Source organism: Peromyscus maniculatus, chromosome 21 (genome assembly GCF_049852395.1).
Source record: "Peromyscus maniculatus bairdii isolate BWxNUB_F1_BW_parent chromosome 21, HU_Pman_BW_mat_3.1, whole genome shotgun sequence".
Classification (NCBI taxonomy): domain Eukaryota; kingdom Metazoa; phylum Chordata; class Mammalia; order Rodentia; family Cricetidae; genus Peromyscus; species Peromyscus maniculatus.
The window spans coordinates 57,740,121-57,763,112 of NC_134872.1; the positions used below are offsets into that span (position 1 = coordinate 57,740,121).

The following is a 22,992-nucleotide window of genomic DNA, read 5'->3' on the forward strand; positions in this document are numbered from 1 at the left end:
CTTGACGGCAGATTGGGAAGCCCTAGACAAGACAAATGGGGACCCAGCGCTCAGCGAGCCCAGGAATATTGGGAACCTAATGGAAGGATGACCAGTTAGTTGCCAGGACCTGGAGGCAGCCAAATGTCTCAACTTCCTGAGCAGTTGTAGGTACCCAGTGATAAAAGAGAGACCCCTGGTCCTGGGGAGCACTTTGTCTTGCTTAAGTGACACCTCATATTTCTGACCTGGGTTAGAAATGCTTTGCTTGAGCATGTGATAAGAAGAGACTTGGGCAAAAGGAATAGTCACAGAGTGAGATTTCAAATACATAAGGGTTATCAACCTTGTGTGCTTTGGGCAGAACTCATGTAATGTAGGTGTATGTCATGTAATGTAGGTGTGTGTCATGTAATGTAGGTGTGTGTAGAGTAATAATCCACCAGAGGCAGCTTCTGAGAAAATATGGAGGGCGAGGGGGTGGGCAAGCACATTGCATCCCACAGGCGAACTTCAGTGTTTTACTGTTGTGTAGTCGGTGTTTGTATTGGCACGGGTTTCTTTTCCTGTGGTTAAGAAGTTACCCTTGTGGAAGGCACTATCTACAACTGCCCTGTTGAAGTTATTGGTGGTCTCTTCCTATGTTCTGAACTGCTCCATCCCTGGCATCTCAGAGGATACGTGTCTAAGGCATATCTGAAAACATGACCTAGGCATTGTCTGTTTTCCTTTGTTTATCTTGGGTGTGCAAGTCATTTCATTTAAAGTAATGTTGAGCATCTTGTCAACCTACCTTACATTGCTGATTATTTGTGGTGGGTAGTTTATTTAGGAATAACAACTGATTCATAGCGACCCTGTGATTTGTTTGCCACTGGAAGGCATTTGTGTTTGGGAAAGAATATCTTTCCTTCTAGGCTGTGAGTACAGGGCCATCCTCTGGCACACATTGAGATGCCTGCTCCCTAAGAAATCCAAGGGCTGTTTTTGTTTGTTTGTTTGGTTAGTTGGTTATTTGTTTTTAACTTTTTTGGGAGGACAAGGTCTCATGGAGCCCAGGTTGGCCTCAAATATAGCTAATCCTTCTGTCTCTATTTGCCAACTATTGGAATTACAAATGTGTGCATTACAAGAAATATTTTATTTGCAGTGCTGGAAATTAAGCATGGGGCCTAGCACATGATAAGTAAGTACTCCACCCTAAGCTGAAGCCCCAATCTCTAAGTGCTATTTGGGGAACTAACATTTAGTGGGTCAGATTTTTTTTTTGTTTGTTTGTTTTGAGACAGGGTCATCCGTGTATCCCTGGCTGGCCTGGAATTCACTATGTAGATCAGGCTGGCTTTGAACTTACAGAAATCTACCTGCCTCTGCCTCCCTAGTGCTTGGATTAAAGGCAGGCTCCACCACAGCTATCCCAGTCTGGGTTTTTGTTTTGTTGGGGGTGATGGTGTGCTTTTTAATTTTATTTTTGTTTGTTTCAAGTTTCTTTTTTTCCTTCAAGAAAGGGAAATCTTCAATAACTATGCAAACTAACAGGAAAAGCGTGCTTTCATTTCAAAACATCATATCAGGACTTGCTTTGTTGCGCAAAGCACATACATAGAGCTTATTGGATGGCCTCACCCTTGCACCCAAAATCCGAAATATCGTTATTGCAGCAGTATATTTATTCACTTCAATATAAAGCCAGCTGATACTCTCAATTCTTTATCCAAGTATTAAAATAAACATGTCTGTATTTGTACATTCAAATGAATATTTCTCCCCTTCAACAGTGTTCCCTTGGCAAGCTGGGTACTAAATCGAGTGATGCTGTCATTTCTGAGAATAGTCCCGGAGCGCCTGCTTTGGAGCATCCTGCAGCGCATTTGCTGATTGCCCCAGCGCCTGCAAACCTGCCGTGGTCGGCAGAGTCAAAGGCAGAATGAGGCCAACCTGGGCTTCTGGAAAACTGGGGCTGTAAAACGAAATACGAAAATAGTGACGATTCGCTCGCAGGCTTAGCAGCTCAAAGGGGGGCTTCCAGAAAGCCTACCACGACACGACTCACGGTTGTGTCAGATGAATGACAGCAGCGGACCACCTGAGATAATCAACTTAGAAGCAAGAAGGAATGCCCCGGGAAAGGTTGAGAGGTTGCTGTCTGCTGGGCCTAGTTCATTTGGGTTTGTTGGAAGGGCAGAGATGCGGGGCCGGGAGTGCACAGCCTAGCCAAGCTCTCAGCTCATGGTGCAGGTAATCAGAGACGGAGAAGAAGACCAGGGCACACTCCATACACACACATTATCCTTTCCTCCACCACTTGCCAATACTACAGTTCAAACCTTCTAGACAGAAGCCACTGGGAGACATTTTAGGTCCAAATCAGCCCGGTGTAGTGGCACATGCCTTTAATCTCGTCACCAGGGAAGCAGAAGCAGGTGGGGCTCTGTCAGTTTGGGGGCAGCCTGATCGGTATAGCAAGTTCAAGCCAAATACATAGTGAGACCATCTAAAAACAAATTTAAGATATGAATTAATAGAAGTACCACCTTCATTTGGGTGTTTATGCTCTAGTATATATTGGAAAAATAACTTAGAAATATCACTTAATTAGTATACCTTACAATGTATTAGGTCGTGTGAGAATAAATTTCACCTTGATATTCTTTGCTGGGCAGTTTGTATTGCTGCAGATTTTTACAAGCAGCAAAATAAGAGACTAGTTCTCTCTCTCTCTCTCTCTCTCTCTCTCTCTCTCTCTCTCTCTCTCACACACACACACACACACACACACACACACACACACACGCACACACACAAACAAAAGGTACCCAGGAAGCCATGCTTACATATACCTATGCCCAGTTCTTGAGTTTTGAGTTGGATTTTTAACTTTATACACAGGCAAGTGGAAGAGATTAACTTCTGAAAATGCATTTAGCATGAGGATTCTAGGGCACACAGTGCAAGAAGCCGACAGAACCAGAACGTAGGCCCTCTTTCTTCTTGGATTTCCCTAAATCCTCCATTTTCTTTTCAGGTTACGTAGCAAGAAAGTCCCCAGCACGGTGACTTGACTCTGGTCTAGGTGTGGTCTCGGATGACGTGTTGTGTCACCCCTCTGAACCTCAGTTCCTGCCATATGGATACTAATTTCCATTTCAAGTGACATCTGTTTTAAAATGGGACTAATAATAGATGTGGACCCCATGGGTTTGGGAGGAAGATTAATTGTGACTTGTGCATAACTGGATAAGTACTGAGTGGAGTCTGGCAATTTTTAATAGTCAAATCGTTTACTAGTAGATTTAAAATTCTTTTGACTTCATGTGAAATTTATAATTGTCTAACCAATGACAGTCTTTTAGCTAAGCTTTGTAACTTCATACATGAATGAGAAAGTTTTATTTTTATCTTTCTAACATCTTAGATTTTTGTTTTTTGTTATTCAATTTTAAATCGTGGCTTTAAAAGCCACCACAGTTACTTTACTTTTAATTTAGATGTTTTTAATGTGAACATTCCTTTTATGCTTGTATATTACAGCTTGACATGGTAGTGAAAATGTAAAGGAAAAAGTAATTCAAAAGTTTCCCCTGTGGCCCTTTCCTCCTGCCCCAGCCAATAAAAAATGCCCTTCCTTTTCCTTTCCTTCCCCCCTTCCCTTCTTTCTCCCTCCCTCCCTTCCTTCTAGTGAAATACTGTTCACATGACAGATTTTGATATGACTAGCCAAGCACTCACTGTCTAGTTAGAAGTGACTGAAGTTCTGATCCTCCCTTTTCCATTATGAGTACTGGGGTTCCAGGTACCTGCTACCACTGTGCCTGGTGTCTGTGGCACTGGGGATTGTGACTGGGTCCTTATGAATGCTGTGCAAGGGTTCGACCAACTGAGCTATGTCCCCAGCCCTGAGAGGGCTGATTTTGATGAACATTCCGTTTTATTAAAATTTTAGTTCACCCTGCTTTTTTTTTTTTTTTTTTTTAAGGACAAGGAAGAGCGGCTCGTCATTCAATTCTCAGCTGTTTTGTAAATATTGACATTAAGTTTTTCTGTGGATTTTACTATTCAGATATAAACCAGGAAGATTATTACACAATAGTTTTAATCAAATGATCAGAGTTGCTACAAAACGTCATAGTTCATGAAATAGTGTTTTACGAGAGCTCTTAAATTGGAGGCCAGTAATGTAGAGAGCCATTAGATGTGGACTTGGCCTCTCTAGAGCTCACATTTGTGCTATATACTGTCTTGGAACTATGTGCTAGCAAGCGCCTTCCGTTAATTACTTGCGGTGCCAAGGATTAATATGACTTTCACAGAGTGTTCCTGTATCGGCTACTTCTCTCATGGCTGAGGCAAAATAACTAATAAAAGCAAATTAAGGAAGGTTTTATTTGGCTCACAGTTTGAGAGAACAGTTCCCCATGGTAGTTAGTATGGTGGCGAGAGCCACGAGCTCTGTGGTGAGGAAGCCGAGGGAGATGAATGCTGTTGCTTGCTTAGTTCACTTTCTCCTATTTTCCTTTTTATTCAGTCTGGAACCCCAGTGTATGGGATGTCATGACCCCATAGTCAGGGTGGATCTTCTTTCCTCGGTTAAACCTCTGTGGGCAAGCAAGGACATGTCCAGGTGTGTCTCCTAGGTGATTCCAAAACCAATCAAGTTAAGAATCAAGAAAGGCCATCACAGTTCTCCTGCCTCCGTTTCTTTGAGGTGGTTTAGTTCTTTGAGGATTAGCTCTCACTACAGGCTTAGCTGCCATGAAGGGAGATGATACAAAAGCACCCAGGAGCCAGGCACAGTGGTGAGCACCAATAATCCTAACACTCAGGAGATAGAGACAGGAGAATTTTGAAGTCTAGATCACCCTGTGCTACACAGGGAGACCCTGTCTAAAAAAACTTACTGAGTCACGTAATGATACATAACTGTAGAATGGGGTTGCATTATTAAAATATCATGCTCCTCTGGAGAATTGTGGGATGCTGTGGGTTTTGTTGTTTTGTTCTGGCAGTTCCTCTTCTGAGAAATGGCCTGTGAACTTATACCAGGAAAACAGTATATAGCACATCCCAACCTAGAGTGGCGGCCATTAAAAAGAAGGAAGGTTGACCTTGCCTGCCTCTGGAGACTTGGCCATTCTATAAACAATTTTGATTATTCGGACTATAGGGAGGGTTTTTGCTGGACTGTGGTGAAGGGAGGCCAGAGATTCTACTAGGCATCCTACAGAGCATAGGACAGTCCATCCCAACATAAAACTGTCTAAACGTCAGTCTAAAATGTCAATAATACCAGAACCCCCAGATCCGGTGTCAGAATAAGCCTGCACTAGCATTCAAGTATCACCGGGTAGGTATCCACTGCACCATCCTGGGTGAGTGTCACTTGATGTGACTATCTACACAGATATTCAGATAATGTAGATACATTGCAGATGATCAAGAGATAATATAGAACTAAATGAAATCGTCTATATGAAACACATAGGACACAGCAGGAACCAATAAACCATCACTTTAAGTATGACTTATCAGTAGATCTGAGTAAAAAATCCTTGGACTGTTCTTCAAGAGACATGGAGTTGGACCTTTAACCTGTGTACAGTAAGAATCCATGTTTCTTGATCCACTCATGTGCCCAAAAGTAGGGCAGGCACGGATGAGCGGTTCCTCCTGCAGTCAGCTTGGCCAGACAGGTGAGTGTAGTCTGCAGGTCATAAAGGACAGTCCCCAGACTTCTCTTGTGAAATTGAAAGATGGCATGAGGAGAAGGGCTTCCCTTTGCCAGCTAGCTTTACCTGGCCTGGCGATCATCATCATCATCATCATCATCATCATCATCATCATCATCATCATCTCCTCTTCTCCTTCAGGGTTTGGGCTTCTGCTATGTGAGCAGGCAAGGTCTACCAGTGTACCTTAGTTTTTCCCCAGACCCTTCGACCTTGCAAGGAATTCTTGTAGAAGTCCCTTTACTTTTAGCGAATTACTGTTAGCTATTTATTTTGGGCCTTGCGCGGCCTGGTCTGCCGTATAGGACAGGAAAGCACTGCTTTGATTTCTATTTGTTGCTGTTTTCTTCTATTCAATTTGGCGTCACTTGAGTGAGTAACTAACTAGCACATCTCCCCCGGCGTGGGAGTAGGGCGCATTCCAGGGCAGGCACAGAGCTTTGTAGAGGAGGATGTAAATAAGAGTGGTTTCTTAGCTGAAAGCTAGAAACCGCTGGGCCTGTGGCTCTGTTCCTGCCACACAATAGACTTGCCTGGGGTGCCCGAGCCCCACCGCAAACCACCTTTTGAGGAACTCAGAGTAGGGCCTGGGTATCCAATATTTAAACTGCTTCTCAGATGATTCTGCAAGTCAAGGGTCACTACCTTCTTAGATTAATAACCTGCATAATAAAAAAAAGGGGGGGGGGAGGTTGAGTTGTGGTGGCTCATGCCTATGATCTCAACCCTTGGAAAGCTGAAGCCAGAAGATTGTTATGCTGGGCCACCCAATGAGATCTTGCCTCAAAAAAACAACAAAAACAGACACATCAAAAAAGAAGAAAAAAGAGGAAAACAAAATAGAAAATACAAGGCTAGGGAGATGATAGATCTGCTGCTGGGGTACCCGCTGGGAAGTAAGGAAGACTTGTGTTGCTCCCCAGAACCCATGTAAAAAGATGAGGGCAGCGGCATCTGTTAGTTAGCCCAGGACTGAGGCTGGAGGGTGAGGGAGGGAGAATCATGGAGCTGTGTGGATCTCTGGAGCTCATTGGCTAGCCAGCTTAGCCAGTCACTGAGCTCTCAGTTCTGATGGAGAGATCCTGTCTCAAGAAATAAGGAAAGATACTTGGTGTGAACTCTGGCCTTCACATGTACACTAACATGCATATACACACATACCCACATGACCACATACACACACCCAGGGAGTGGGTGGGAGAGGGAGAGGGAGAGGGAGGGGGGCTACAAATAAAAACTTGTTTTAGTGACAGGTGTAGGCAAGCTTGCAGTCAGGGAAACATTCCTTCAGAGCCTTACAAACTTAACTAGTTCTGATACCTTCACCTTGTTTGACATTTCTGGGGGTGCATGCATGCCACTGCACCATTAACTTAGGGGGTACATGCATGTCATTGCACCATTTACTTAGGGGGTGCATGCATGCCACTGCACCATTAACTTAGGGGGTACATGCATGCCACTGCACCATTTACTTAGGGGGTGCACGCATGCCATTGCACCATTTACTTAGGGGGTGCACGCATGCCATTGCACCATTTACTTAGGGGGTACATGCATGCCACTGCACCATTAACTTAGGGGGTACATGCATGCCATGACACATGTATGGCAGTCAGATAATGATTTTTGGGAGTTGGTTCTCCTTCCATTGTGTCTGTCTAGGGTTTTAAACTCTGGTCGTCCTGTGTGGTGGAGAGGGTTTTCTGGAAAGCACTTTTACTCTCTGAGCCCTCTCACTGACTTCTAATTTTTTTTTACAACTTAAGTATGGCGATCATAATAAATTTGTCAAAATGATAATGAGAAAATGGCAAAATGATAATAATAATAATAATAATAATAATAATAATAATAATAATAAATGGCAGGACTGCCTGCCACATATTTGTACCTTTTTTCCCCCTGAGGCAGTGTTTCTCTGTGTAGCCCTGGCTGTCCTGGAACTCACCCTGCAGACCAGGCCGGCTTGCTGTGTAAGTGTGTAAGTGCAGGTGTGTGAGCGCCATGTATGCATGGGGAAGTCAGCTCTCACCCTCACCTCGTTGGGGCATCTCTCTTGTTACGGTAGCTATGTCCTGTACTCTAGGCTAGCTGGCCCATGAGTTTCCAAGCACTTCTCCTGTTTCTGCTCACCGTCTCACTCTAGGACGGCTCAGGTTACAGATGCAGGCCACCACATCTGGCTTGTTCTATGGATTCCAGGGATTAAACTCTGGTCATCAGATTCTCATGTTTACAGGCTGAGCCATTTGCTGGCCCTGCCCTGAGATTGTTGATGGACTTCCCAGTGGTCTAGGAACCATATTCATCTACTCATTCATCCATCATATTTGGGCCTGCCAAGCACCAGGGTCTACAATAAACATTGTGGATGGAATGATGAAGAGAAATGGCATCTGTGCATCTCTGGAGGCTACAGTTTAGATATAACTTAGAGACCACACTGTCCTCAGAGTCAGGGGGAGAAAACTCTTGGTGCCCCCTGTCCTCTCTCCCCCCCCCACTCCCCTCTTCCTCCCTGCCCCAAATAGTTTCTTTTTTGGCTTTCATATTTCATGGTTTGTGCACAGAACTAAGACTACCAGGAAACAGGAGGGCACTAGCTATTTACCTACTCAGAAGTTTAGAATGGATGAATTAAACTTCATGTTATCACCGGGCAGTGGTGGCACACGCCTTTAATCCCAGTACTCAGGAGGCAGAGGCAGGTGGATCTCTGTGACTTCGAGGCTAGCCAGGGCTACAGAGTGAGTTCCAGGACAGTCAAGGCTACACAAAGAATTCCTGTCTCAAAAAACCCAAACAAAACAAAAACCTTCATGTTATCTCATGTTATATTCAAAATGACTCTTCCCCAAAGGTGAAGAAACTGCTCTCTGTGACAAGTTAAGCAAGTTGGACCATCAAGTTGATAAGCCTTTGGGGGTAAAGGAGGAAGATATTTCTTTCCTCATGCCTAGGGGAGCTTCATAAGCTTCCTGGACATCTACATGCTTAACAGGATCCATTAGGTACTACTCTCAATGGTGTGATAAACACCTGTCAGAGCAGCCTAAGGAAGGAGGAGGGACAGGGAGGTGGCTGGGGTCTCAAGTGCTTGCTGCATAAACATGGGGACCTGAGGAGCTCGGATCCCCAGAATCCATGTAAAAGCCAGACAGAGCTGTGTGTCTCTGTAACTCCAATGCTGGGGTAGGGGTAGAGACTCACAGATCGCTGAGGGCTTGCTAACCAGCCAGTCTAGCTAAAGCTGAGCTCCAGGTTCTGTGAAAGGGCCTGTCTCAAAGAGTACAATGGAGTCAACTACATGTTGACTCCTGGGTTTCTGCAAGCTCACGCACAGGTGTAGGCACCCATACACACGTGCACACACAAACAAGCACCTTCCCTTCAGCTCCCACACAATTAGGAAAGTTGAAAAGGAAGAAAGAGTTGATTTAGGTTCGCAGTTTGAGGCTATGGTCCATCACGACCATAAGGCTGCTGGTCACATCACATCTGCAGTCAGGAAGCAGAGAGAGTGGAAACACTCTCATAGGCATTCACAGAGACATGTATCTCTCTCATAGGAGATCCTGAAGTCTGGTCAAGTTGACAATAAAAATTTAACTATCACAGACTAACCCCGTTTTTCTATGTGAAGAGGATTAAATACCATATCAGAGCAATAATCATTGAATGAATAAATTAATAATTGTGATAAATTTTAATATACAACAGTTGTAACAATAACCCAGATTTTAAGAAGAGCTAACCTAAGTGACCAAGGTATACCTCCCCCTCTAGACTGACCCCATTCCTGACTTGAATCAACCCCTGCCTCCCAGGCCCTTAGGAAGATTAAGGAGACCAGTGCGAGGGTTACTGATTTAAGGAGCTTCTCTGTGCATCTTGAGACATAGCCAGCAGCAGAGGCGGTGACATTTGTCCTTCTCAGCTAATGTTGTCAAAGATTCAAAGGAGAAGGAGCAAGAAGATGGATTCTGTATCCACAAATAAGAGAGCATTTGCAGCTTTTCATCAATGTCTTGAAAGTGTGTGTTGGCCGCATCCGTGGCACCTGCTCTTTTTAGACCAAGACACTATCCACTAGGGCTGTCATCTGGAAACAGAAGGAAGACTGTGCTTACTCAAACCAATTGCAGATGGAAGGGAAATAGACATACTCAGCCCACAGACAATGGCTTTGTGTGAAATGAAACCTTTTACTGGGGAAAGCTTTCTGCTCATTTTCTTCTTAGACTTGTTCAAGAAGAAAATTGAGGGAACTATAAGCAGAGGATAACATGAAATCAGCAACGGAAGGCAAGGATATCCACATAACAAAATTTATGTTCTGCAAAATGAGTTCAGCGCAAAAATCCCACCTCAGCTTTCCTAGTCCTGCACTTAAGCAAGAATCTGGCATTAACAGTATTTATTCTCTTGAGTTGCCAGTGAAGGGGAATTCGTTTTCTGCATGGACTAATACTGAAATAACTCCAGTGCATGAAATGCCATGCAGGCGGGTGACATTTCAGGGAGGTTTGATTCATCAGGTCTCTGCACAAGAGGCTCGGGTTGATTCAGGAAACGTTACTGCTGTTTCTCAGGTTGCAACACCCCCAATTCACAGGACTCCTGACCTCCTCCTCTCCTTCCTCCCCATTTCGTTATAACTCTCCTCCTTCCCCCCAGCTTTCAACCTCCCGAATAGCTAGAATCACAGCCTCTGCCACCAGGTTCAGCCTTACTGGTGACTTTCTGTTTCATCTGGGATGTGAATAGTTTTAGATCTTTGAAGTCAGAGAGTCACTTTGACACAGAGGTAACAGAAGAAAAAGAAAATCTATGTTGTTGGGGTATAAATGGCATCAGGCAGCAAAGATGGGGTTCAGGCAAGAAATTTTAGTTCATCTGCAGGGATTTTGACCACTGAATAATCCCCAGCAGTAAACTAGGCACAGTAAGGGATAAAATAATTTAAGAAACATAATACATCTCTCTCCCTCTTTCTCCATCTCTCTCCTTTTTTCCTTCCCTCTCTCTCCCTCTCTCTTTCTCTCTCTCTTACACACACACACACACACACACACACACACACACACACACACACACCCGTGCCTTTTGGCCAGCACTTTATAATAGTAACAACAGTGATTCCTAGGCTTGAATTGGGCCATGTTTTTTTTCTCTGTACTTTTTTTAACTTATGATTTTTCTTTTGGTATAAGAAATACACTGTCACAATACATTTACAGAAGTAGGGATCATATAAAAGAGGACAAATAGGCCCCGATGACAATAATATAGTCATCCACATATCAACTCTCTGTAGAAGATTACAGCCGTATAAAAATCTTGCCACGTGAAATAGAAAACACTGAAGTGCCGGGCGGTGGTGGCGCACGCCTTTAATCCCAGCACTCGGGAGGCAGAGCCAGGCGGATCTCTGTGAGTTCGAGGCCAGCCTGGGCTACCAAGTGAATTCCAGGAAAAGGCGCAAAGCTACACAGAGAAACCCTGTCTCAAAAAAAAAAAAAAAAAAAAAAAAAGAAAACACTGAAGTGTCTGTAATTGTGTGATGTGTCTTATGCCTAGAGAACCGCTGGCTTTAATGATTAACTGAATTCCAAAGGAGATAACAATACAACCATTTCTATATGAATGCAGAATGCAGAAACATGTACTGAGTAACTGCTATGTTCCAGCTCTGTGTGATATACTTTCTTTGTATTTTCTCTAATCTCTGTGGCAACGGGAGGAGAGAGCTGCCATCTCAGTTTACAAATGAGCAAAGTTGGTCTGTAACAAGGCTGGTACCGTGAATTCCTTCATGATGATGGGACATGGAGTTTGAAAACGCTGATTTAATTTTAAGTTAAGGGCCCCTGAGTATCCAACCTAGAATTACTTCAGGGTCAGGCTTCCTGTTCAGCTCAGCATCTTATTGAAGAAATTCTAACAGTTCAGAGTTTCTGGTGGCGACTGAATCAGTGTAAGTGGTTTCCTGAGTCCGTCCACAGCACAGGGTAGGGTTCAGAGGGTGTCTTCAGTGAACGTTTTTTTATTCCATTGTTTCATATGCCTGTAACCCCCCAAATCTGTGTATCGAATTGCTGCATGAGTCCATGAAGTTTAAAAGAGCTTGGCTTTGGGTTGGGGTGATGATAACTGTTTAAGATACTGCAAATCTGCAGCTCTTTGTGACTGTGTGTGTCAATAATGAATTCAGCTAATTTAGCAAACTTCCCAACGGAAAGCTTGGGCAGTCATGGGTGGCTTCGAGTGACAGTGAGGTTTGCAGTGCACCCACTCATGTCCCTTTGTGCTGGTGTCCAGAGGCAGGCTCAACTCCTGGTGACTCTGTGAGTGTGAAAAATGCCTTTGAGATTCTCCCTGATCTCTAACAGATTATATGTATTGAGTACATGTATGCTGTGTTTGAAGAGTTTTAATGCATTCTATTCTCTTTCTTAAATTTGTGCTGTAAATATTTTGGGACAGAATGGTAGCAACCCTCTCCCCAGGTCCTCACCCAATTTGAATAACTATAGTCAAGTTTCTTTTTTTTTTTTTTTTTCCACTTCTTGGTTGCTGTTGTTTTTTTTGTTGTTGTTTTGTTTTTTGTTTGTTTGGTTTTTTTTGTTTTTTGTTTTTGTTTTTTTCATTTTTTTCAAGACAGGGTTTTTCTGTGTAGCTTTGGAGCCTGTCCTGGGACTCACTCTATAGACCAAGCTAGCCTCGAACTCACAGAGATCCACCTGCCTCTCCCTCCCAAGTGCTGGGATTGAAGGCATGCACCATCACTGCCTGGCTGTTGTTTGTTTTTTAAGACAGGATCTCTCTACATATCTCTGGCTGTCCTGAAACTCACTATTGTATATCAAGTTGGCCCTGAACTCACAGAAATCCACCTGCCTCTGCCTCCTGAGTGCTGGGATGAAAGGCGTATGACACCACACCTGGCTTGACAAGATTTTTTGTTGGTTTGTTTTTTATGTATCTTACCTCCAGATTATTTTGAAGTACACCCCGAATATCATTTGTCAATCTTCTAAAATGTGACTTAAAAGATAAAGACTTGTTGTTATAAATCTTTCACCTTCACAACAGCTCTCTCCATGGAATGCCATGATAATCTGTGTCTCACACACAATGAGACTGCAGCCTTATAGACTTGCTCAGGTCACCCGGTTCATAAGTAAATGGTGGAGTGACCACGCACATGCTGCCTAACTCCAGAGCCTGTCCTGCTTACCAAATACTATATAGTTACCTCCAGACCCCACTCCTGTAGCTAATCCTCACAGTAAAGGTTTGGATCTTCAGAAGAGCAGACTCTCGGGGCTGTGACTGAATTCCATAAAGACAAATCTCCATGTTGGTTTCCACGAACTCAGTCACCCAGCCATTGCTGAGAACTGGCACACAGGGACAGAACGGCTTTGAGAGGCTCCGGTATCATCTCTAGTCAAGCAAGGACCAGCTTGTAATATTAATGGATTCTATTCAGTAAGGAGCATTGATGAAGCAGTCCAACTCTTATTGTGGTAGTCTGAAGTGTTGAAGAAACCCACACTGAGAAGGGACGTCACAGGAAATGTGACTGCCTTTGGCCGCCGCTACCAAGGGAACGAAAAGGTTTCTTTTCAGTTTCTTTTCAGACGAGTTTCCCTTTGCTTCTCTCTCTTGGCAGAGGGAGTCAGTCTTCCCACTGCATCTTTTCAGTTTGTGTGGGGCACAGCTAATTGTGTTTGTCTCCAGTGTCACACGCTGCCCCCACCGCCCGGCCCTTTCTGAGGTCTCCTGCCTGCTGCGTGCTGCGTCTACTGCCAGAAATCTCTCCCCACCTGGGAGCCAGTTGGCTGAGAAAACAAAGAAGATCCAGGGAGGCGAATTCTACCCCTCCAGAGACCTGACCTAGCAGGCCCCTCCTAAGCATTCAAACCGGATGCCAAAAAGACCTAGAGAGTGGCGAAACCTACAAACAAACACCATGATTCTTCCCTTACATTGCATCCGCTTGGCCCATCACATGGTTACGGCCAGAGCAGAAAGCAAGCAAATCCTATCTATCCATTGGTCGAGGCACTTGGCTGCCTCAAATCCAAGAAGCTAGAGTCTCCATTCTCCCCATGAAAGCATTGACTTTCTGCTTCCTTTTGTCATTGAGATCACTGGCATTTGCCTAGTCTTGAATCTGGGTTTCTTCTCTGGCCCTCTTACCTGCCCAGTCCCTTCACGGAGGCTGTATAACTGCTGGAGGGCTTCCCGTGCCTTCTTATTCCTCTCACGGTGGAGCACCATAGGGTGTACTTTGTCAGGGTGCTCTTGAGGCTGAGAACAAGTTCCACCCATGTCCCTCGTGAAATATGCCAGCTAATTCCTCAGTCAAGGTCTTTTCTAGGAAACATGTATGGTCTTTTTTATTTCTTTCTTCTCTCTGTGTGTGGTGTATGTGGGTGTGCATATGTATGTGAGGGTGAGTGTTCCCTGTGTGCATGTGCAGAGAGGACAGACTTTGAAATCAGATGTCTTCCTCTATCATTTACCACTTTAGATTTTTAGACAGAGTCTCTCATCAAACCCAGAACCTCACTGATTGGCTAGACTAGATGGCCAGTTACCCACCCCCATACCCTCCCCCTCACAGGATCCTCTCACCTTCTCGGCAAGAACTGTATCCACTATAATGTCTTCCCCAGCTCTAAAATGTATTTCCTTCAAACATTTGTTGTGGCAAATACTTTTAAGTAATTTTTCATTATTGATGTGATTTCTACATTTAAAGAAAGAGTCTCATGGGCAAAACAGCGGAGAAAAAGTCACTTGGCTCTCCGCCAGTAGAGTAGGCTCAGGCATGACATCATGGCTCTGCATTGGGCTCAGACGTGACATCATGGCTCCATGCCATGCCCCCCCCCCCCCCCCAGGTTGGCCTTCCGTAAGAGCCTATGGCAGACATTTCAGTCACAATACCTTCCTTCCCAGGTGCAGTCCAGGCCTGGGGCATCCCTCAGTATGACACTCCAGGAAGCACTTACCAAGCAATAGCGGATGGCAAGAACAGGGAAACCCGAGTGCCACTTGCTACCCCATCCTTGGCCTGTGGTTTTGTGGGTTCCTTCCCTAACATTTGGGAAGTGATTCTGAGAGTGTGCGCAAAGGATGGGGGAATGAGACCACTCAAGGATGCCAAGACACCTCTGCAAGACAGATGACAAGAGGGACTTCCATTTTTATTTGTTTGTTTGTTTGATTGTTTGTTTGTTGAGACAGGGCTTCTCTATGTAGTCCTGGCTGTCCTGGACCTCACTGTGTAGACCAGGCTGTCCTCAAACTCACAGGGAGTGCTGGGATTAAAGGCATGCACCCTCAGATCCAGTTAAGAGAAGGTTTTCTCCCCACTTGGTTTTTCAAGGCAGAATTTCTCTGTGTAGCCCTGGCTGTCCTAGAACTCACTCTTATAGACCAGACTAGCTTCAAGAACTCAGAGATCTGCCTGCCTCTCCCTCCCAAGTGCTGGGATCAAAGGCCTGTGCCACCGCTTCTGCCTGAAGAGAATATTTTAAATGCTAACTTTTCCTGGACAGTTTTGGGGTTGAGTTCTCCCTTTCTGCACACAGTAGGTCCTTCAAGGAGGCTGTAGATTGGCTGAAGAATCAGTAAGACCAAGTATAGTCTCTCTTCTTGTATTTTGATGTTTGGTTTGCTTGTCTGGTTGTTCTTGACAGAGGTTCTCATTACTTAACCTAGATTGACCTTTAACCCGTGGCCATCCTGCTTCAGCTTCCTGAGGGCTGGAACTGAAGTCATGTGCTGCCTCACCCGCCTTAATAAAGCTCCTCTTTTAGGAGGAGAACGAGAATACTTGCTACAGAGTTCAGGGGAGGTAACAGGAACCCCAACCCACAGCCTGTCCTGATAGAGTCCCTAATCTTTTGGAGCCATTATACCTGGCTGGATTTAGATCCACTGGGGTCTCATGAGAAGAGAAAACAAAAAAATCTAGTGCCCAGTTACTGCTAACTCCTTCAGGGCTGGCACAGTTCTCTTCGCTTTTGAAGAAACTGTAAAGTGTTAAGAAAACGGGATTTAGCTGGGCCGTGGTGGCACCCACCTTTGATCCCGTCACTCTGGAGGAGGGAGAGGCAGACAGATCTCTGAGTTCCAGGACAGTCAAGGCTACACAGAGAAACCCTGTCTCCAAAACACCAAAGTCGGGAGGCGGGGAGAAAAGAAAAGAAAGAATCCTAGACTTCCTTGACAGAAGCTGTTTGCTGTGTGCCTGGTTCATGCCACCCATTGGGCAATAGAAACGGTGTAGGTATGTCTGCTCACTGGAAAGCATTTCCGGCTGATAAGCTATGTAGGCGGGAGCTTGCAGGCCCTGCCTCACGAGGCCTGGCTGTTCCTAGGAAGACTGGACAGAGCGTGCCAGGCTGTCTTCTGGATGCTGGAGATTTGCTTTTGCTGCTGTGGTTTGCTTTTGTTGGCTTTTTTTTTTCCCAAGGCAGAGTCAAACTCAGCCACTTTGAGGATCCTCTGCTGTGGCTGCGAGGACCCACAGAGATCCCTTGTCATTTGAAAAGTGTCAACTGTGTACTGGGGATGGAGAAGGGAGAAGGCAAAAACCCATCTAGGTCAGACAACACTCCTTTGGCCAAATATTTTAAGGGATGTTTTTAAAACCAGGTAGGATTTAGAGGACACTCCCTGCTCCACTAAGGGTAATTTCTGTGTAGTAATGCTTAGCTAAAAGTCTTTAGCTGAAATCACTTCAAGCTAGCTGTGTTTTTTTTTTTTTTCTTTATTTTCGGTGTCTCTTTGGATGTCATCTAAAGGAAGAAGGCAAAAGGCCAAACACCATTTGGGAGTGTTGAAAGTAACTGGACTCTGCATGAGGCTGAAATGGTGAGCTGGGGAATTAATACAACTCTTCAGAATATAGGACAAGCCTTTGTGAAAGGCAGCGCCGCCCGCCCGCCCGCCTGGTGATGGAAATGAAGCCGCAAGTGTTGACCTTGAATCTCCCGGTAACACTGAGTGCTGGTCTGTCCCTAGCCCCGGTTCGCACTTGCCAAACAGCTTGGGTCGGTGCTGTTTCCTTTGTTTGCTAAAGGGAACTTGGGGCCTGGATAGTGTGCCCTTTTAGATTTAAACTGGATCTTTGTTTAGCTGTGTTTTGCTTTGCTTTGCTTGAGACAGGATCGCACTACGGAGCTCAGGCTGGCTTTAAACTTGCTGTCTGTCCTCCTGCCTCAGCCTGATGGGGGCTAGGATTACAGTCACGAGCCAGGACAGTTGACTAAAAGGTATCACGTCTGAATGTTCCTCTGATGGCCAACGGGTGTAATGGGGTTATTATATACAGAATAAGCTTGAAACCAAGAAGTGATACTTGCTAGCCCTGCGGTGATCTTGATATCTGCAGATATCAGAAACCCCCAACTTGTGAGCCTTTATTATCCTTCTCAGTTTCGAGATGGGACTGCTGGAGCCAGCAGGGCTGTGGAGCATTTTTAAGCACATGCTTCATTTAATGTGACAGGAGCTGGGCTTGGGCTGTCTGCCTCCCAGCCTCCTTTGCTTCCAAGATCAATACATCCTCCAAAGAAGAAAATTTGGTGTTTGTAATAGATGTGCCTCGATATTAATGAAGGTGTCTACTACAGCATATTTGGTTTAGTACAGCCTTTAATTCAAATTTTACTGACATATCCTACTTGAACAACAACAACAACAACAAAAAACAAAAACAAAAACATCAAAATGCACGATAATCAAGTGCTGCTAGGACTTCTGTTTCAGCCCAACATCCCAGCAAAGACTGTAGATTCCGTCTGCCCCTGGCTATGGACACCTGCATTAGCCAAGGTTTGCATAGAGATGGAGGATGTAGACAGGTCTGAATTGTTAGAATCCCATTCTCGTATCAATTGAAGGAAGTAGTCTTAGACATTTGTAGTGATTTCCAGTAAAGAAGGTTGAAACCGAAAGCATGTCTATCCGAACAGCATGGAAACCTAGGCAAGCTCCGAAGCCAGATAATTCCTGGCTCTGCTCCCTCCTCCCTGAGTGACTTTGGATAAGGGACTTAACTTGTTCTCTTATCTGGATCACAGCTAAAAATTAGTAGACTCTAGTCCATATAGTTAAAAGGAAGAAAGCGGTCATGTACGCAATGGACCTAAAACAGTGCCTAGCGTAGACTGAGTATTTAAGGTACGTGAGTCGTAAGGAAAATTTATTTGCAGGTGGATAGAGAAAGGTGCCGAGTGAGGAAGAGGGGGAAAGGCATCCCCTGTTTCTGGCAGGAGTACAGAAAAACTAGATGTGATAGTGTGTGCCTGTGGGAGGTGGAGGTAGACGGATCAGAAGTTCAAGACCTTCACAGCTGTGCGGGAATTTTGAGGCGCCCTCAGTTACTTGAGACTCCGTCTCTAAATAAATAAGTAAATTAATTAATAAGGAACATGGGACAGAAGTAGGTTAGGGAAGCTTGACTGTCTTTGGGGAATGTTCAGTTTGAAATATCTTTGGTTATCAGCAGAGATACCAAGTGGGCAGCAGTGGATGATAGCTAAGTGTTCTAAGTATCACGGACTCTCTTTGGTTTTCCTGCAAGCTTCTTGTGAGGTCCCCACAACTCCAAATTCCATGAGCTTTGGATTCATGAATTATAACGACTAGGATAATGGAATATATTCAAAATTCATCAAGTATATTAAAGAGAGAATTTCTTTCCAAAGTCCTAAATGTCATCAATAAAGGTAATAGATAAACATAAACCTAAGTATGCCATGAGAAAAGCAATAATGAGATCAGGCATACAAACCAGAAAAAGAATAGCCCACTTTTGCATGTCTTTCTCTTTCCCATTTGGCTCATTCTTAGTTTGGTTTGATTTTTGTGCTGGGACTGAATGGAGGCCTTGTGTATGCCAGTCTCAGGCGATACTGATGAGTATCCCTCCAGCCAATTTCTTGCTTTTTATTTTGAGGCATAGTTTGCTAAGTTGTGCAGTTAGACTTGAGCTCACAATGGAGCTTGCAATCCTCCTGCCTCAGACTCCTGAACAAGCTGGATTACAGGCTTGCTCTACCAGGCCCATCTTTTCTGTACTCATTCGTACAGTGACTAGTCACTGAGCACTTACTGTATACTCAGTACTGTTCTAGGCAAGGATGGAACAGTGGACAGAACAGTGGACATGGATCGCTTTGCTGATGGAACCTGTAGTCTGGGCAGGCAGAGAGACTGGGAAGAACAGACAATAAACATAACAAACAAAAAATAATATACCTCACATCCATTCAGATGGCTGCTATTTAAGAAAAATAGAAAATAGGGCTGGAGAGATTGCTCAGTGGTCAATCTGAGTGCTCAGGGCTACTCTTCAGGTTCAATTACTAGAGCCTACATGGCCACTCACAATCATTTGTAACTCTGGTATCCAGGGAATCTCATGCTCTGTTCTGACCTGCACAGGCATTGCATACGGGGGTGGGGATGAACTGATACACATAAAATAACTTTTTTAAAAAAAAGAAAAACAGAAAATAAACATATTGAGGCTATGCAGAAATTGGAATATTCTGGTGGGACAAAAAAAGTTGCAGCTGCATTGAGGATGGTATTTATTGGTGGCTTCTCAAAATATTAAAAATGAAATTACTATGATCCAGAAATCCCACTTCAGGTTGTGTATGTTTTAAAGGATAGAGAGGGCACTGGAGAGATCTCTCAGAGGTTAAGAGCACTGGCTGCTCTTCCAGAGGTCCTGAGTTCAATTCCCAGCAATCACATGGTGGCTCACAACCATCTGTAATGAGATCTGGTGCCCTCTTATGTCATGCAGGCATACATGTAGCCAGATCACTGTATACATAATAAATAAATAAAATTCTTTAAAAAAACAATAAAGGACAGAGAGCAGGGTACTGAGGAGGTATGTGTATACCACATCCGTGTGTACATGGCTCACAGTAACCCAAAGGTGGGACTGTCTACTGACAGATGAGCAGAAGACAGACAAAGGGTGATGTGTGCACACATTGAAATGTTGACCCTCCAAGAAGAAAACTGTCGAAACATACTACAAACATGGGCAAAACTAGGGAACGCTGTGCCAAGTGACATGCCAGCTACGAAAAGATTATGATTCCATGAGAATGCCGTTCCAGGAATAACCCATAAGACCAAAAATGAGTGCCAGGGCCCAGGGAGAAGGGGGAACGGGGAATTGTTCAATGGATATTGGGGTTTCGTCTTGCAGGCGAGAAAGAGTTGTGCAGATGGGTTTATGCAACATGAATGTGCTTAACTGCACCCCAAGAAGGGAGAAGGTGGGATGCTGAAAACATTGGTGCACAGCTGTGGGCCTACGGCTTATTAGCTTGTGCAGGAGGATGACAAGTTTGAGGCCAGTCTGGACGAAATAATGAGACTGTACGGAAGGAGAGAGAGGGGTGGGGGTGGGGGAGGTGGGGTTAGGGTGATACATTTTGTGTAATTGAAGGTGGGGGAGAGAAGAGGTTAAGGTGATACATTTTGTGTAGTTGAAAGAAAGTAATACATGAAGCTACAAGAAACAAATCCGAGCTGAAACAAAGGAGTGGAGCAGGGTGCCAGGTGGAGCGTCAGACAGCTTGAAATCCAGAGGGTGGCTGCTGCGTAGCACCTTGAGAACGGGAGTTTTGAGCACAGCCAGGAAGGACTTGTTTATCTCCTGGCAGCCGTAGTAATCTATGTCTAAATCTTCCAGGACCCATGGGTGCCGCGGCAAAGCCCAGACAGTGATCCAACAGTGTCACAGGTAGGCAGCTGATGTTGAAGCTGGGGGTGGATTTATTTCAACCTGATTAGAAAGACAATCCAGACGCTCAGGTGGCACCTGCCCTGGCTTTAATGAGACAGTCACCTGAGACCGAAGGTTAGGTTACGGTCATGATAGGTGCTTGTTCTTATACGTGACCCTTTCTTAAGTCAAACTGTAGCCTAGGAGCAAAAACCAGAGGTGTGATTTTCTTTTCTCTTGTTTTCTTAAATCTTAGCTTTGCAGGTTGTTATTTAGCCTGAGGAGTCTTGGCTTCCTGGGAGCTGAGAAAACATTCATTTCCAGTATGAATTTTAAGCCCCTTATAAGCCTGGGATTTGCAAAGCTCCAGCTGACCTTCTTGTCAACTCCCAAGTAAGGAAGGAGCTCAGATATGCTTATTTCAGTTACTCTTTACCGAATAGATCATATGGCATGGAATGGTGAGCCGCCTAGAAAAGTCTGTGACCTGGACATGTCTTACTATGAACTGAGGAGGCCAGAATAAACAGGTATCAACTTATCATCGTTTAAGCCAATACTTCGCACCTAATGATAAAATGTGGAAGAAATTGGTAGTTTGGAGTCTGAACTGATTCCCACGTGTCATTTTGTTATGCCATTTTTCTAGATGTAATAGGAAAAGTGGATGCTGAGCATGAATCTCTGCTCTGCAATCAGGAGGATGCCCCAGCACGCGCGTGCGCACGTGCATACACACACACACACACACACACACACACACACACACTACTGAACATGAGAGGGCGATTAGCACATATGGGTGGCCAGTGACTCTGCCCCTCCCACAGTCCTGTCCCCTAGTCAAGGGTTCTGAGACTACACTGCAGGGCTGGGGTGGGGGTAGGAACAGCTTCTTCTGCTGGGTCCTTTCTACACGGCAGCAATCATTACGGATTGCCTGAAAAACAAACAAGCAAACATACCACCAACCTTGAAAATGGCCTTCTGCTCCAGTGTTTGGTAACCAATCTGCCTAATGTGTGATTTCCTTTAATTTATGAACAAAATTCTTCCCTCTCTTCCTCTCTCTCTCTCTCCTTCCTTCCTTCTTTCCTTCCTTCCTTCCTTCCTTCCTTCCTTCCTTCCTTCCTTCCTTCCTTCCTTCCTTCCTTCCTCCCTCCCTCCCTCCTTCCCTCCTTCCCTTCCTTCCTCCCTTCCTTCCTTCTGTCCATACTTTCCTTCTTTCTTTTCTTCCTCTTTTCCTTCCTCTACCTCCCTTCCTTCCTTCTTTCTTACTCCCTTCCTTCCTTACTTTTTCCCTCACTTCCTCCCTCTACCTTCATTCTTGTCCTTCCTTCTTTCCTCCCTTCCTTCCTGTCCTTCTAGCCTCCCCCTTCTTATACAGGGGATCAAACCTGAGACCTTGTGCACACCAAGGGCATGCTTTACACTGACCAACACCCCTATCCTCAGATAAAATTCTGATAACATTCTTGGTATGTGCTTTTCCATCAGCTTTCTTGTCTTAGTTAGGGTTTCTGTTGCCGAGAAGAGACACCATGACCGCGGCAAAAAACGTTTAACTAATTAGGGTGGCTTACAGTTTCAGAGGTTTAGTCCATTATCATCATGGTGGGACATGGTAGAACACAGGCAGACATGGTACTAGAGAAGGAGCTGAGAGTTCTAGATCTTGATACACAGGCAACAGAAAGTGAACTGTCTACCACACTGAGTGTAGTTTGAGCAAAGGAGATCTCAAACCCTACCCCCACAGTGACACAACTTCCTCTAACAAGGCCACACCTCCTCCAACAAAGCCACACCTCCTAAAAGTGCCACTCCCTTTGGGGAGCGTTTCCTTTCAAACCATTGCGCACGCCTTTAATCCCAGCACTCGGGAGGCAGAGCCAGGCGGATCTCTGTGAGTTCGAGGCCAGCCTGGGCTACCAAGTGAGCTCCAGGAAAGGCGCAAAGCTACACAGAGAAACCCTGTCTCGAAAAACCAAAAAAAAAAAAAAAAAAAAAAATAAAAGAAAAGAAAAGGGGTATTTCTTCATCTCTTTGCACATCCAGCTGTGTACAGTCACCTACTCCCGGTAATGGAGCCCAGAGACTCTGAGTGACTCTGGTTTCTAGCAGCAAACAGTGTTGGTGACAGAGCCAAGCTTCTTACCTCCAGGTTCAAATGACAACACGTGGAAACGCAGCAGCTCCTGACTCTAATGATTCTGTATCATTAAGTGGGGAAGCAGTACTTGTAGCAAAAAGAGAAAGGCCCTAGTGAATTCTACAGACACTCATTGATGTCTACTCAGTGTTCTCACTAGAGAGGAAAAGCAATGGAATCCCATGCAACACAATATTTATCTCTAAGGAAGTATGGCTTGATGGGGACGTAAGAGAAACTTCCAGGTCGGTACAGGACAAGATTGTGTTTGAATGCTCCATCTGACTAACAGAAATGCAGATGGTTTGCTTGTTTGCTGAGGATGGATGGAGGAAGGTGTTGCTGTGACT

General features: G+C 44.7%; 1 protein-coding gene across 19 annotated transcripts in view; it reads left to right on the plus strand.

Moving 5' to 3' along the window:
* Paqr8 (progestin and adipoQ receptor family member 8) overlaps positions 1 to 22,992 on the plus strand; it is a 48,811-nt gene that overhangs the window by 922 nt on the left and 24,897 nt on the right. For 2 of the 19 annotated variants that reach the window (XM_016009952.3, XM_016009957.3), the window contains exons 2-4: positions 16,535 to 16,604; positions 20,458 to 20,508; positions 20,934 to 21,020. The exons of 2 other annotated variants lie outside the window; for them this stretch is intronic. The gene's annotated coding sequence lies outside the window, so the exon portion shown is untranslated. Of the gene's footprint in view, positions 1 to 16,534; positions 16,727 to 19,452; positions 20,142 to 20,457; positions 20,509 to 20,746; positions 20,884 to 20,933; positions 21,021 to 22,992 lie in introns of those variants that run through there. 15 more of the 19 variants (XM_016009953.3, XM_042266356.2, XM_016009955.3 and 12 more) reach the window with 13 other exon arrangements.